The 16,621-nt window shown below is 45.5% G+C and overlaps 1 pseudogene; it reads right to left on the bottom strand.

Annotated features, from left to right (window-relative positions):
* Positions 1 to 1,531: 1,531 nt before the first annotated feature.
* Positions 1,532 to 1,913, bottom strand: LOC139243300 (histone H2A type 2-A-like; annotated as a pseudogene).
* Between the last annotated feature and the right edge of the window lie 14,708 nt (positions 1,914 to 16,621).

Below are 16,621 nucleotides of genomic sequence, written 5' to 3' on the forward strand. Positions count from 1 at the left end.
GGGAAAGGTGACCATCGCTCAGGGCGGGGTGCTGCCTGATATACAGGCTGTGCTGCTGCCCAAGAAAACCACTAGTGTATCCAAGAGCAAGTAAAGCGGACAGGATTTAATCTAATAAACCAAAGGCTCTTTTCAGAGCCACCCACAGTATCAATGTGAGAGCAGCTTAATGCTCTCTGGATCACAATTGTTCCAGATCTAAATTGACATTAAATCTCTGTAATTACGCTGTGTATTTCCTGATCTCGGTAATAAATCGGTCACTCTCTATCGAACATGTAGAAATCTAGATCGACAAACACTGCCGCAGGTTTGCTGTTAGCGGATATTCGGATCAGCGAATCAATATAGAGAGAGACCGACTTCAGAGAAATACAAAGCAGACGGAACCTGATCGTGGGACCGGCTGTCATTGAACACGTTGTGTGAGCCGAATATAAACGGATGTTGAGAGTCGAGTATAAAGGGAATGAGCGGTTGATGGGTCCAACGTTTCTGACTGAGAATTCATTTATTGGTTCAAAGTCCGTTTTAATGCTATGGCAGACGCACATGAATGATTTTCGTCAAAATTAATTTCATTAATAATTATTCTTAGTTATAAATGCTGCTGTTAGAAACTCACATAATTCATTTCTGATCTAACAGGGATATTAAAGTTACATCGGAAGCGATGGCCGGGAATTAAACCCGGTTTAACCTGGATTGGAAGGCAGCTATTCTCACCACTATACCACTAACCCCCACTGCAATCCAGCCCGGGAGGAGCGAGACTTGGCCTTGGGCCGAACTTTACCGCCGGTTTTTCCTCTTCTAGACAATCCACATGTTCAGAGAAAGAATGAGACACTCCTCCCAAATCTGCCCTTGTTTTTGCGGACTAACTAATTCTTGCGGGTCTTAAGTGGGATAAACATTATATTCAGTAATCAGAATGTAAGCACGGTGCTGGGACACTTTCCCTACAATTAAAAACGGTCACTGTGAATAGTTACCTTGCTTGGGCTGAGCCCGCACCACATTTATTAGTTTATGCCCTTTTAGTTTAAAAAATAATCAACAGACATGTGGAATGTTTTTTGTAAATTAGCTAATTTGTACGACATAACCTGCTGAAAACACTAAGTTTGGTGTATTGAAACCAGCCTCTTCCTGTCACTTTCTCAATTGTGAGCGATGGTGCTATAGTGAGCAGTGAGCTGCCTCCCAAGCAGTGGGCCCGGCTTCCATTCCCGGCCATCGCAATCGGGGTAAGTTTACCGCCTCGCAGGCCAGAAATGATTCATGGTATCTTGCAGCACGATTTTATAACAGCAAACCTGTTGCACTATCTGTCGACAGTGACCAGTTTATAACCGAGAATGTCTGAGGGTCATTTCTGATCAGGAAACTAACCGCTTAATTGCAGAGATTCAATGTTAATTTAGATCTGGGACAATTGTGATCCAGAGAGCATTAACCTGCCCTTACATTGATACTGTGGGTGGCTCGGAAAAGATCCTTTGGGTTACCAGATTAAATCTTGTCCGCTTTACTTGCTCTTGGACGGACCGGTGGTATACTTGGGCAGCAGCACAGCCTGGATATTAGGCGGCACCATACCCTGAGCGATGGTCACCTTTTCCAGCAGCTTGTTGAGCTCCTGGTCGTTGCGGATGGCCAGCTGCAGATGTCTGGGGATGATGCGGGTCTTCTTGTTGTCGCGGGCAGCGTTGCCGGCCAGCTCCAGGATTTCAGCCGGTCAGATACTCGAGCACAGCATGCATGTAGACCGGGGCTCTGGCACCCACACGCTCAGCGTAGTTCCCCTTCCGCAGGAGCCTGTGAACACGGCCCACAGGGAACTGCAATCCGGCCCGGGAGGAGCGAGACTTGGCCTTGGGCCGAGCTTTACCGCCGGTTTTTCCTCTTCTAGACAATCCACATGTTCAGAGAAATAATGAGACACTCCTCCCACATCTGCCCTTGTTAACCTTCTGGGGAAATGCAATGAGCGAACTTGTGATTAATCGCTTCGAGATGAATTTCATTGGTCTTTTCTGATAACCAATACCAGTCTATTTAGCCCACCAATGAAAGTAGGGCCGAAATTACTGTCTCCAACAGTCAGAATAACGATTTGTAATTAAAAAACCCGCCAACAATTTTAAAAATAGCGGATTATGTTAATAAATCCACCATTGGTCAAAGATTTGCTAACAGGTTTTAATTTATTTAGTCTTTTTCCCGGTGTCCCTTGCAAGTTACAGGCTGGATTAAATTCGGGTGCTATTTCAAACTGTCTGTAATGGGCGAGAGTCGATCCCCATTAATTCTGTAACGGACACATTCCAACCCAATATTTGAAAAATTTGGGTTTCACAGATTGTCGATCGAACGCCCGCAAAGGCGGCAGTGAGACCAGAACTGGGAGTCCTTCTGTGAAAAGGGAAGAGGGACAGTTACATGTATTCAACTGTCATTGTAACCCATGCATAAACTGACCTAAGTTGTACACCGTGAGAATATTGACCACGAGGTGGTGAACTTTTGGGAGACGCTCCTAACCTGGACGTTCAGGTATAAAAGGCGACGCTCCACCCACCTTCATCACTTCAGTGCTGGCTAATAAAGGTTACTGGTCACAGAGTGACCTTGTCTCAAGTATGGGCCTCGTGTGCATTTATACTGCAGAGTAAGGACATATTATTGGTGGCGAGAAACTTGGATTTAAAGCACCCGAGCGTGGCCACTAGCAGCACAAACGAGAGATACTGTGTTGGTGATGATTGGGACGAGTTTATTGAGAGACTGCAGCAAAGTTTCGTCAGTAAGGAATGGCTGAGACAGGATTCGGCCAACAAACGCAGGGCTCATCAACTGATGGTTTGTGGATCCAGGACCTACCTCATGATGAAGGACCTTCTCGTGCCGGAGAAGGCGGCGGACAAAGATTTTGAAGAGCTCAGTATGTTGATCGGGGAACAGTTTAAACTGGCGAGAAGCATGCACATGGCGAGACATCGGTTTTACATGCACCAGTGGTGAGAAAGGCAAAGTGTTCCAGACTTCATGACAGACCTCCAGCGACCGGCGAGCCGATGTAAGTTCCCAGATGCATGCAGAGCGGAAATGCTGTGAGACTTTTTTATTTGGGTCATCAGGCACACTGGGGTTTTCAGGAAAATGATTGAGACTAAAGACTTGACCCTGGAAACAGCGGCTTTGATGGCCCAGACATTTATTTCGGGGGAGGAAGAGACCAGAATGATGTTTGACAAAAATGTTGGTTTAAATGCAGCAAATGGACAGGAAGTCAACATTGTTAACGTGGCACACAGTTCTCTAGGCAGACAGGGTCAATCGGACATGCCCGAGCATGTAGTCGAAGCCAAAGTGGGAATTCAACAGAGATAATGGCTAACTGAATCGTGATCCATGCCATCGCAAGGGACAATGCGGCCAGTAATGGTGCCATCAACACCTGTCAATGGTGCGCTTAAGGACAGTTACAGAGACAGTCAGAGAAGATCGAATGGTAATGGACCTTTGTTTCCAACAACGGCTCATGTTGGAGATGTGGAGGCAAACACACAGCCAGAGCTTGCAGCTATCAGCAATATACCTGCAGAAACTGCAACGTCAGCGGTCACTTGCTGCGTATGTGCAGGAAGCCTGCAGCCGCATTGATGTACGAGGAGGACGGGCTCGATGTAAGCCCTACGAGGCCAAAGGGACAATGGGGGAAATTGCTGGAAGCTGAAGTTCAGCGAGTTCATGTGGAGCACATGTACAGTTCATACACCAGGACGCCACCGATAATGATGAAAGTGCTCCTCAATGGCATCTCAGTATCAATGGAGTTAGACACAGGGACCAGCCAGTCCCTGATGAGTATAAAACAGTTCGACAATTTGTGGGCGTCCAAGGCCAGGAGGCCAAAATTATTGTCAATTGATGCACAGCTACGGACATAACCAAAGGAGATCATTACGGTGCTAGGCAGTGCCACGGTAGTTGTGACCCACAAAGATTCAGAGAACAGTTTGCCACTCTGGATTGTCCCAGGGGACAGTCCCGCACTGCTTGGGAGGAGTTGGCTTCCTGTCATGAACTGGAAATGGGGCGATGTCAACGCAATTTCTTCTGTGGAGCGAATATCATGCTCACAGGCCCTGGACAAATTTGACTCACTATTTCAACCAGGCATTGGCACTTTCATGGGGACCAAGGTAGTGATTCACAGAAATCCGGACGTGAGTCCAGTACACCAAAAGGCCAAAGTGGCACTGTACGTGATGCGGGATAAGATAGAAGGCGAATTGGAATGCCTGCTGAGGGAAGGCATCATTTCGCTAGTCGAATTCAGTTACTGGGTGTGCCTGATTGTGCCGGTGCTCAAGGCGGATGGGTCGGTCATGATATGTCATGATTAGAAGGCCACCATCAATCGGGTGTCACTGCAAGACCAGTACCCGCTTCCGAGAGCGGAGGACCTCTTTGCGACGCTATCCGGTGTCAAACCTTATTCAGAATTGGACCTGACCTCTGCTTACATGACCCAGGAGCTGGCGAGTGAGTCAAAGAAGCTGACCACCATCACGACACACAAGGGGTTGTTTGAGTACAACATATGTCCGTTTGGAATTCGTTTGGCCGCCGCTATCTTTCAACGAAATATGGAAAGCCTCCTCAAGTCGATTCGAAGGACAGTGGTTTTTCAAGACGACATCCTCATCACGGGTTGTGACACTGAAGAACACCTCTGCAACCTGGAGGAGGTGCTACGCAGACTGGACCGGGTAGGTCTGCGATTGTAAAAGTTGAAGTGCATCTTCCCAGCTCCAGAGGTAGAATTCCTGGGGATGAGGGTAGCAACAGACGGGATCAGACCTACTGTGTCCAAGACGGAAGCGATCCAGAGAACACCCAGTCCCCGTAACACGACGGAGCTGCATTCATTCCTGGGGCTCCTGAATTATTTTGTTAACTTTCTTCCCAAATTGAGCACGCTGTTAAAAGCCGCTACACGTGCTCCTGCACAAAGGTCGTGAATGGTTCTGGGGGAACAGCCAGGAAAGGAATTCTGATAGAGCACAACATTTGTTATACTCCGACAATCTGTTAACGTGATACGATCCATGTAAGAAACTTGTTTTAACATACGATGCGTCGTCCTATGGGGTCAGGTGTGTGTTGCAGCATGTGAATGCCAATGGTCAGTTACGGCCGGTAGCTTATGCCTCCAGAAGTCTGTCCCAGGCAGAACGGGGCTACGGGATGGTATAAAAGTAAGCGCTTGCATGGATATATGCTGTAAAAAAATACACCAGTACCTGTTTGGCAGGAAGTTTGAGCTGGAGACAGATGACAAACCCCTAACGTCCCTTTTGGCCGACAACAAGGCCATACATGCAAAGGCATTGGCCCGCATACAGAGGTGGGCACTCAGGTTAGCCGCCTATGACTATACAATTCAGCACAGACCGGGCAATGAAAACTGCGCCGATACACTCAGCAGGCTCCCACTAGCCACCACCGAGGGGCAACCTAGCATGCTGCTGAGATGTTCATGGCTGTTGTAGTTTTGAAAGCGAAGGCTCACCTGTGACAGCCCATCAGTTCAAAGTCTGGACAAATAGAGACCCGCTACTGTCTTTAGTCATGAAATGTGTCATGAAAAACTGGGCAGCCACGCACGGGGCATTCCCTGAGGAATTCAAACCATTTCACAGGCGCAAGGATGAACTCTCGATTCAGGCCGATTGCCGACTATGGGGAAACCGTGTTGTCATGCCCCAGATGGGCAGAGAGATGTTCATCAGAGAACTCCACAATGAGCACCCGGGCATTGTAATGATAAAGACAATTGCCAGGTCACACGTTTGGTGGCCAGGGATAGATGCAGACGTGAAACTTTGTGTTCACAAATGCAACACGTGTGCCCAGCGGGGCAATGCGCCAAGGGATCACCCACCTTAGCCCCTGGTCCTGGCCCGCCAAACCATGGTCACGCATCCATGTGGACTACGCAGGTCCTTTCATGAGAAAAATGTTTTTGGTTGTAGTAGACGCCTACTCCAAATGGATCGAGTGTGACACTCTCAATTCAAGCACATCCTCTGCCAAGGGAGAAAGTCAATGCACAATGTTCGCTGCCCATGGTCGACCGGACGACTTGGTCAGCGACAATGTCCTGTGTCTCACAAGCACTGAATTCCAGGACTTCATGGCAGGAAATAGTATCGACAATGTCAGAAGGGCACCGTTCAAGCCGGCCGCAAATGGTCAGGTGGAACGAGCAGTGCAGATAATCAAACAGGGGATGCTCAGAATCCAAGGGTGTTCCCTACAAAGCCGCTTCTCAAGACTCCTGTTGGCCAATAGATCCCGACCACACTCGCTCACAGGGGTTCCACCCGCAGAGCTGCTAATGAAAAAGACACTCAACACCAGGTTATCCATTATGCACACCATCATGAAAGAAATTTTTGAGAGCAGGCGCCAGTCACAATGTGACTACCATGACGGGAATGCAAGGGTGTGATGTATTGATATCAATGACTCTGTCTTTGTCCTCATCTACGCTGCAGGGCTTAAATGACTCGCAGGCACTGTGATTGCCCAAAGAGTGGAATAGGATTCTGATAGTTAAACTTACCAATGGACAAATCTGCCGCAAACACGTGGATCAAACAAAAAGGAGATTCAGCAACCCCATAGAAGAAGCAGAGGAAGAACACGATATAGAGTTCACTCCAACACAGGTGACCGAACACCGGAACCAAGCGGAGGAGAGCCCAGTCACTGTGGGCAGTCCGGACAGGCCGAGGAACCGCAAACAGCAGACACTCAGGCCAACGCCCAACAACTGGAGCACCATCTCAGGCGCTCTACAAGGGAGCGTAAACCACCAGAGAGACTTAACGAGTGATCCCAATAAGACTTTGGGGAGAGGTGATGTCATGTATTCAACTGTCATTGTAACCCATGTATAAACTGACCTAAGTTGTACACCGTGAGAACATTGACCACAAGGGGGTGAACTTGTGGGAGACACTCCTAACCTGGACTTTCAGGTATAAAAGGGGAAGCTCCACCCACCTTCATCACTTGAGTGCTGGATAATAAATGTTAGTGGCCACAGAATGACGTTCTCTCAAGTATAGGCCTCGTGTGCATTTAGACTCTATAGTAAGGACATATTAGACAGATTGTTCAAACTGCCCCGGTTCTGGTCTCTGGACGAATTCCCATTCTGGATTGTTATCCTGCGGGGAGTACAGAACAGACAAGTCTAGTTTCTATCGGACATTCTGTACCCTCCGGTCCCTGCAAAGCTGTAAATGCCTTATTCTAGACACTCTCCCTCCATCCTTACTGTCTAAAATCAACTGCGAGTTACTTTCTCCAGGAAGTGCTGAATCTGGCTGGGTGCAATTCCACATAAATTTGTTAACCTCTGGTGATTCACCATCAGTCGACTCAGTGAGTTTCAGCACGATTTCCACTGTGGTAGGCATCAGAGCCAAAACAATCCTACCCCCAAATGACATTCATGCACTTCCCAATTGATGTCACTGGATCAGTATCAACAGCAAGGGCAGTGCCTAATTTTGACACATATTTAACGCAATGGTACTGAGGACAATTATAACCCCTGAACTGTTGCCTTGGCTGAGATCAACTAACAGCCCAGATCAAGGATCGAAATTGGGAACTTCCCAGTCAGTATTGCAGAGTGTTCTAAAATTTGGGGGGTTGAGGGAGTGTTCGAAAGAATATTTTGAAACAAATTTTACTCCACCTTTAAACAAAACCTTCGTCACACTGCACAATTCTGAATTTTTTCCAAAATAAACAAGCAAATCACTTGGATTATAAAAACCATGTGCCATTTTAGAAAGGCTCAAGTCACTCGAATAGACAGCTTTACAATCACAGTGCGATACAGAAGGGAGTGAATGTTAATGGGAGCTCGGTTCGTGAAGTCCGCCGACACTCTGAGATAAACTAGACTGTACCTTTAGATATAAATAGGCAGAGAAAAGAGAGTCCCTGTCCCTTTAAATAGCTGCCCCATTCTCCCAGGCAGTGGGAGGAGCAACGGCGCGCAATCTCTTGAGATACTGACACAGCAAACACCGCCGAATGGCTTCCCGCAGGTTCCTAAAGTCCTAAGAAATAGAATTGCATCAGGATAAGTGGAACAACTGAAAAGAATGCACACAGAGTCATTGCTATGTGCGTGTGTGTGTGTAAACAAAACACATCATTCTTAATCTTTGCTAGAGATAAGCTATTATCTGCACCAGTTATTAGCCAGCATTTTATTTCCTATTATTTACAATGTAATTGCAGACTATTTAATTCATTTACCAATGGTTGATGACTCATTGTCTTGTTGCACAGGAGGGCAGGAAAAAGAGTGGGAGAGCGATAGTGATAGGGGATTCAATTGTAAGAGGAATAGATAGGCGTTTCTGCGGCCGCAACCGAGACTCCAGGATGGTATGTTGCCTCCCTGGTGCAAGGTTCAAGGATGTCTCGGAGCGGGTGCAGGACATTCTAAAAATAGAGGGAGATCAGCCAGTTGTCGTGGTGCACATTGGTACCAACGACATCGGTAAAAAAAAGGGATGAGGTCATATGAAACGAATTTAAGGAGCTCGGAGCTAAATTGAAAAGTATGACCTCAAAAGTAGTAATCTCTGGATTGCTACCAGTGGCACGTGATAGTCAGAGTAGGAATTGCAGGATAGCGAAGATGAATACGTGGCTTGAGCATTGGTGCAGCAGGGAGGGATTCAAATTCCTGGGGCATTGGAAATGGTTCTGGGGGAGGTGGGACCAGTACAAACCGGACAGTCTGCACCTGGGCAGGACCGGAACCAATGTCCTCGGGGGAATGTTTGCTAGTGCTCGTGGGGAGGAGTAAAACTAATATGGCAGGGGGATGGGAACCAATGCAGGGAGACAGAGTGAAACAAAAAGGAGGCAAAAGCAAAAGACAGAAAGGAGATGAGGAAAAGTGGAGGGCAGAGAAACCCAAGGCAAAGAACAAAGAGGGCCATTGTACAGCAAAATTCTAAAAGGACAAAGGGTGTTAAAAAAATAAGCCTGAAGGCTTTGTGTCTTAATGTAAGGAGTATCCGCAATAAGGTGGATGCATTAACTGTGCAAATAGATGTTAACAAATATGATGTGATTGGGATTACAGAGACGTGGCTCGAGAATGATCAGGGCTGGGAACACAACATCCAGGGGTATTCAACATTCAGGAAGGATAGAATAAAAGGAAAAGGAGGTGGGGTAGCATTGCTGGTTAAGGAGGAAATTAAGGCAATAGTTCGGAAGGACATTAGCTTGGATGATGTGGATTCTATATGGGTAGAGCTGCAGAACACCAATGGGCAAAAAACTTTAGTGGGAGTTGTGTACAGACCTCCAAACAGTAGTAGTGATGTTGGGGAGGGCATCAAACATGAAATTAGGGGTGCGTGCAATAAAGGTGCAGCAGTTATAATGGGTGACTTTAATATGCACATAGATTGGGTTAACCAAACTGGAAGCAATACGGTGGAGGAGGATTTCATGGAGTGAATAAGGGATGTTTTTTTAGAATAATATGTCGATGAACCAACTAGAGAGGAGGCCATCTTAGACTGGGTGTTGTGTAATGAGAGAGGATTAATTAGCAATCTCGTTGTTCGAGGCCCCTTGGGTAAGAGTGACCATAATATGGTGGAATTCTGCATTAGGATGGAGAATGAAACAGTTAATTCAGAGACCATGGTGCAGAACTTAAATAAGGGTAACTTTGAAGGTATGAGGCGTGAATTGGCTAGGATAGATTGGCGAATGATACTGAAGTGGTTGACTGTGGATGGGCAATGGCAGACATTTAGAGACCGCATGGATGAACTACAACAATTGTACATTCCTATCTGGTGTAAAAATAAAAAAGGGAAGGTGGCTCAAACGTGGCTATCAAGGGAAATCAGGGATAGTATTAAAGCCAAGGAAGTGGCATACAAATTGGCCAGAAATAGCAGCGAACACGGGGACTGGGAGAAATTTAGAACTCAGCAGAGGAGGACAAAGGGTTTGATTAGGGCAGGGAAAATGGAGTACGAGAAGAAGTTTGCAGGGAACATTAAGACGGACTGCAAAAGTTTCTATAGATATCTAAAGAGAAAAAGGTTAATAAAGACAAACGTAGGTCCCCTGCAGTCAGAATCAGGGGAAGTCATTCCGGGGAACAAAGAAATGGCGGACCAATTGAACAAGTACTTTGGTTCGGTATTCATTAAGGAGGACACTAACAACCTTCCGGATATAAAAGGGGTCGGAGGGTCTAGTAAGGAGGAGGAACTGAGGGAAATCATTATTAGTCGGGAAATTGTGTTGGGGAAATTGATGGGATTGAGGGCCGATAAATCCCCAGGGCCTGATGGACTGCATCCCAGAGCAATTAAGGAGGTGGTCTTCGAAATAGTGGATGCATCGACAGTCATTTTCCAACAATCCATTGATTCTGGATCAGTTCCGATGGAGTGGAGGGTAGCCAATGTAACCCCACTTTTTAAAAAAGAAGGGAGAGATATAACAGGGAATTATATACAGGTCATACTGACTTCGGTAGTGGGTAAAATGATGGAATCAATTAGTAAGGATGTCATAGCAGTGCATTTGGAAAGAGGTGATATGATAGGTCCAAGTCAGCATGGATTTGTGAAAGGGAAATCATGCTTGACAAAACTTCTGGAATTTTTTGAGGATGTTTCCAGTAGAGTGGACAAGGGAGAACTAGTTGATTTGGTATATTTGGACTTTCAGAAGGCTTTCGACAAGGTCCCACACAAGAGATTAATATGCAAAGCTAAAGCACATGGGATTGGGGGTAGTGTGCTGACATGGATTGAGAACTGGTTGTCAGACAGGAAGCAAATAGGAGGAGTAAATGGGGACTTTTCGGAATGTAAGGCAATGACTAGTGGGGCACCGCAATGTTCTGTGCTGGGACCCCAGCTGTTTACATTGTACATTAATGATTTAGATGAGGGGATTAAATGCAGTATCTAATAATTTGCGGACGACACTAAGTTGGGTGGCAGTGTGAGCTGCGAGGAGGATGCTATGAGGCTGCAGAGCGACTTGGATAGGTCAGGTGAGTGGGCAAATGCATGGCAGATGAAGTATAATGTGGATAAATGTGAGGTTATCCACTTTGGTGGTAAAAACAGACAGACAGACTATTATCTGAATGGTGACAGATTAGGAAAAGGGGAGGTGCAAAGAGACCTGGGTGTCATGGTACATCAGTTATTGAAGGTTGGCATGCAGGTGCAGCAGGCGGTTACGAAAGCAAATGGCATGTTGGCCTTCATAGCGAGGGGATTTGAGTACAGGGGCAGGGAGGTGTTGCTACAGTTGTACAGGGCATTGGTGAGGCCACACCTGGAGTATTGTGTACAGTTTTGTCTCCTAACCTGAGGAAGGACATTCTGGCTATTGAGGGAGTGAAGCGAAGATTCACCAGACTGATTCCCGGGACGGTGGGACTGACCTATCAAGAAAGACTGGATCAACTGGGCTTGTATTCACTGGAGTTCAGAAGAATGAGAGGGGAGCTCATAGAAAGGTTTAAAGTTTTGACTGAGTTAGACAGGTTAGATGCAGGAAGAATGTTCCCAATGTTGGGGAAGTCCAGAACCAGGATACACAGTCTAAGGATAAGGGGTAAGCCATTTAGGACCGAGATCAGGAGGAATTTCTTCACCCAGAGAGTGGTGAACCTGTGGAATTCTCTACCACAGAAAGTTGTTGAGGTCAATTCACTAAATATATTCAAAAAGGAGTTAGATGAAGTCCTTACTACTAGGGGGATCAAGGGGTATGGTGATTAAGCAGGAATGAAGTTCTGAAGTTGAATGTTCAGCCATGAACTCATTGAATGGCGGTGCAGGCTAGAAGGGCCGAATGGCCTACTCCTGCACCTATTTTCTATGTTTCTATGTTGTGTGCGCTTGTTCAGAACGTGATGTCAGAATGACCATTCCGTTACGAAGGTAACCAGGTCTGTCCACAGTATTCAGTGGGAAGGGGATTAAATCTTTGCTCTGCGATTTGGATGCTGCGGGAACATCGGCGCAAAATCACACGTTTAACTTGAAATATATCTGTTGTCTCACATGTCGACCTTCCAGGATTTGGCCGAGACTTCTCGCATTTCAAGCGTGATCATTCCTAAGCGAGAATCATAGCCCTCGACCAACGAGCCGCCGACAGTGAAAAGCGCAGCTCTCAGATTCTGACGGTAGTGAGAAAAGATATTAGGACCATCGTGCTTGTGCTGTCCCTCAGAGACCTATCAAATTAGTCGCCCACGCCATAGTCCTGCAAATGTTATCCTTTTGACGAACATATTATCAATTTGAGACATGACATGAGCAAAGTACAGCATCCTTGTCAGTAAAAGGTGAATTTGGCGATGAGGTTAAATGTAAATGACAAAACGACCAGAGAGGTCAAAACTGTAAGACAACGACGACGAGGATGTGATTCGAACCCATGCGTGGAGAGTACAATGGATGAGCAGTCCATCGCCTGAACCTCTCCGCCACCTCGTCTCTTCTACAACGGATCGGCAGCCATTCAATCTCGTGCTTTTTGTATCCAAACAGAAATAATGTTCAAGGAAGTCCACTTCACAGCTTGCTCTGCCCGTGCATACAGATGATCAATGATGAAAACGTGCCATTAGATTCTTCGAGCAATCAGCCTTCCTTTACGTCAGGTGAGTAACTGGACGAGATGGTTGGTTTATCGGCACAATCACAACAAAAAATATAAAATTTCACGCACCGAGCAAAGTTGACTGCAGCACGACTCGAACCAGCAATATTATGAGAACTTAGCCGTTATAATCGAAGTCAGACGCCTTATCAATTAGGCCACACAGCTTCGACCGGCAGCTTGTATTGTGTATATTGGGAGCAAATTCGGCGCAACTGCATTGTCAAGGAGTGGATTTAGGAAAAGATGAGCATATTTCGAGTGAACGAACAGATGCACTGCGATCTGGGTGCGCACCGGCGCAGGCAACCCCAATGTCAATTGGAACACAACAGTTTAACAATTCGGTCATTGCAGCTGAAATCATACTCATTCTCTAACTATACAGGATGACCCGGGTTTACGAGAAAATCCGTTTTGAAGGGAAAGATTATGAACCGGAACTGACAACCAGCCCGTTTAAACAGAGGCAGAATGATCCGGGACTGCAAAGACATCCCTTTTACCCAGATGCAGAATGACCCTTGAATGACAGCAATTCCCTTTTAAAAGAATAAAGTGAGATTTCTATCACCCCTGAAGGCAATTGTGCAGTGGGGCTCAGGACCACGCGGGCAGAGACGGTTATTGAAGCCACAGGTGATTGACATGCAGGAAGGAGGGAGGGACGCAAAACCAGCCCAGATTGAAATATATTTATATATTGAACATTTTAAGAAAATAAATGCATTTAATTTTATTTTAAAAAAAATGAATTTGATTTATTTTACATAAATAAATAATTGATTCATAATCTATATTTTTTTTGATTGAACGAAGGCTGTGTGAACAGAAGAATTTCATTGGAAATGAGGGGTGCAGTCAATAAATATCCAAACACAGTAAGCAAATGGTGGAAGACAAGCCACGCGGAAAGATGTGGGCCACAAATGCGATATTTTGAAGTCGCGTGTGTATTTCTGCTGAATCTGACAGCAGCTGCTTGTGCTGTGAAAGAGGTCAAATGTAATAGAGCCCGGTGGAGGCAGAACAGAAAAATCATATTTATTTTGGAAGTTAAACATTTGCGATTATATATAAATATGCACATATATATACGTGTCGAAAGAAAGTCAGTCAGTCATTCATGTCTTGTCTTGTCTTGGTTTGATTTGATCTGAATTTGAAAATAAGGATGGAGGATGTCACACAGCCCACAAGCAATCCTGGCTAAAATCGCTATATTTCTAACTTGTGTATTTTCTCTTCTTTCAGATGTGGAACAGCAAAATTTCACAGCAGATTCTTATACCGTCAGAGGAGTGTTCAATCAAATCAGTACGGTTTCAAGTTGCATGTAATGCATTTGCCTCACATGCCAGTAAGATCGCACAGCACGTTTGCACACACTCTAGCTTGCACAAACACACAAACAAACTAAAATCCCTGCAACCTCCAAAGGCAGTTTTTGAAATTTGAAATTGGAAATCCGGGACAGAGAGCACATCGCTTTTAAACAGACACAGAATGATGCGGGGCTGATCGCACAACATTTTTATCAGACAGCGAATGATCTCGGACAGACAGCATATCCCCTTAAAAGGGACACGGAAATAGAATGAATAAAAACAAATAAATATGTAGATCAAAAAGGAGACAAAAGCAAAAGACAGAAAGGAAATGAGTAAAAGTGGAGGGTAGAGAAACCCAAGGCAAAAAACAAAAAGGGCCACGACACAGCAAAATTCTAAAAGGACAAAGGGTGTTAAAAAAAAGAAACCTGAAGGCTTTGTGTCTCAATGCAAGTAATATCCGTAATAAGGTGAATGAATTAACTGTGCAAATAGATGTTAACAGATATGATGTGATTGCGATTACAGAGACGTGGCTCCAGGATGATTAGGGCTGGGAACTCAACATCCATTGGTATTCAACATTCAGGAATGATAGAATAAACGGAAAAGGAGGTTGGGTACCATTGCTGGTTAAAGTGGAGATTAATGCAATAGTTAGGAAGAACATTAGCTTGGATGATGTGAAATCTATATGGGTAGAGCTCCAGAACACCAAAGGGCAAAAACGTTCGTGGTAGTTGTGTACAAACCTTCAAACAGTAGTAGTGATGTTGGGGAGGGCATCAAACAGGAAATTAGGGGTGCATGCAATAAAGGTGCAGCAGTTATAATGGGTGACTTTAAAATGCATATAGATTGAGCTAACCAAATTGGAAGCAATACGGTGCAGGATGATTTCCAGGAGTGCATAAGGGATGGTTTTCTAGACCAATATGTCGAGGAACCAACGAGGGGGGAGGACATCTTAGACTGGGTGTTGTGTAATGAGAGAGGGTTAATTAGCAATCTCGTTGTGCGAGGCCCCTTGGGGAAGAGTGACCATAATATGGTGGAATTCTACATTAGGATGGAGAATTAAATAGTTAATTCAGAGACCATGGTCCAGAACTTAAAGAAGGGAAACTTTGAAGGTATGAGGCGTGAATTGGCTACGATAGATTGGCGAATGATACTGAAGGGGTTGACAGTGGATGGGCAATGGCAGACATTTAGAGACCGCATTGATGAACTACAACAATTGTGCATTCCTGTCTGGCTACAGGGGCAGTGAGGTGTTGCTACAGTTGTACAGGGCCTTGATGAGGCCACACCTGGAGTATTGTGTACAGTTTTTGTCTCCTAACTTAAGGAAGGACATTCTTGCTATTCAGGGGGTGCAGCGAAGGTTCACCAGACTGATTCCTGGGATGGCGGGACTGACCTATCAAGAAAGACTGGATCAACTGGGCTTGTATTCACTGGAGTTCAGAAGAATGAGAGGGGACCTCATAGAAACGTTTAAAATTCTGATGGATTTAGACAGGTTAGATGCAGGAAGAATGTTCCCAATGTTGGGGAAGTCCAGAACCAGGTGTCAGAGTCTAAGGATAAGGGGTAAGCCATTTAGGACCGAGATGAGGAGAAACTTCTTCACCCAGAGAGCGGTGAAACTGTGGAATTCTCTACCACAGAAAGTTGTTGAGGCCAATTCAATAATATATTCAAAAAGAAGTTAGATGAAGTCCTTGCTACTAGAGGGATCAAGGGCTATGTCGAGAAAGCAGGAATGGGGTACTGGAGTTGCATGTTCAGCCATGAACTCATTGAATGGCGGTGCAGGCGAGAAGGGCCGAATGGCCTACTCCTGCACCTATTTTGTATGTTTCTATGTTTTGGCCGTTGCACATCGGCCGCCGCGCGGGCTTGCCATAGCCGGGTCTTTATCCAGTGGCATGGGTTAACCAGGATCGCACTATCGCCAATTCATTCCTTTTTTGGATTCAGAACTGCGGAACTTGTTCCCTTCCATCGGCATTCAAATCTCAAGCCTGGCGTCACCCAACCACCAATTGATTTATCTAATCTTCTCTCTTAATCTTTCAATCCTGTTGCTTTACATTATGATCCGTGACCTTTCACCCAGGTTCTTCAGTAAAAAATAAGCAAAATAAATATTATTGCCTACAAACCGTGCTGAAGACATCTAGAGGTTGTGGATCAAAACTGCATTAACTTTCTTTCCACTTTGGCTACTTTAATCCAATTCGGGACTTCTAAAAATTGGAGATGAGGCTCCGAGTTTGAAAATGCTAGCTATAACCGGTTCTGGCAAAGCTCTGCTCACGCACGTGGTGTTGACCAATCTGACTTCGTATCCCAATGATCTGAATGAAGGTGCTAGGGCTTGAATCCAGGCTTGAAGCCTGAAAGAACTCGGAATCTTCTTGTTAATCTCAAGGGTAACATGGCACTTCCTCGAAGGTGGTCCCTTCGGTAGAATACCACAAGCTCGGTGGAAACAAAGCATAAAC

The sequence above is a fragment of the Pristiophorus japonicus genome, unplaced genomic scaffold, assembly GCF_044704955.1.
Source record: "Pristiophorus japonicus isolate sPriJap1 unplaced genomic scaffold, sPriJap1.hap1 HAP1_SCAFFOLD_168, whole genome shotgun sequence".
In the NCBI taxonomy this organism is placed as follows: domain Eukaryota; kingdom Metazoa; phylum Chordata; class Chondrichthyes; family Pristiophoridae; genus Pristiophorus; species Pristiophorus japonicus.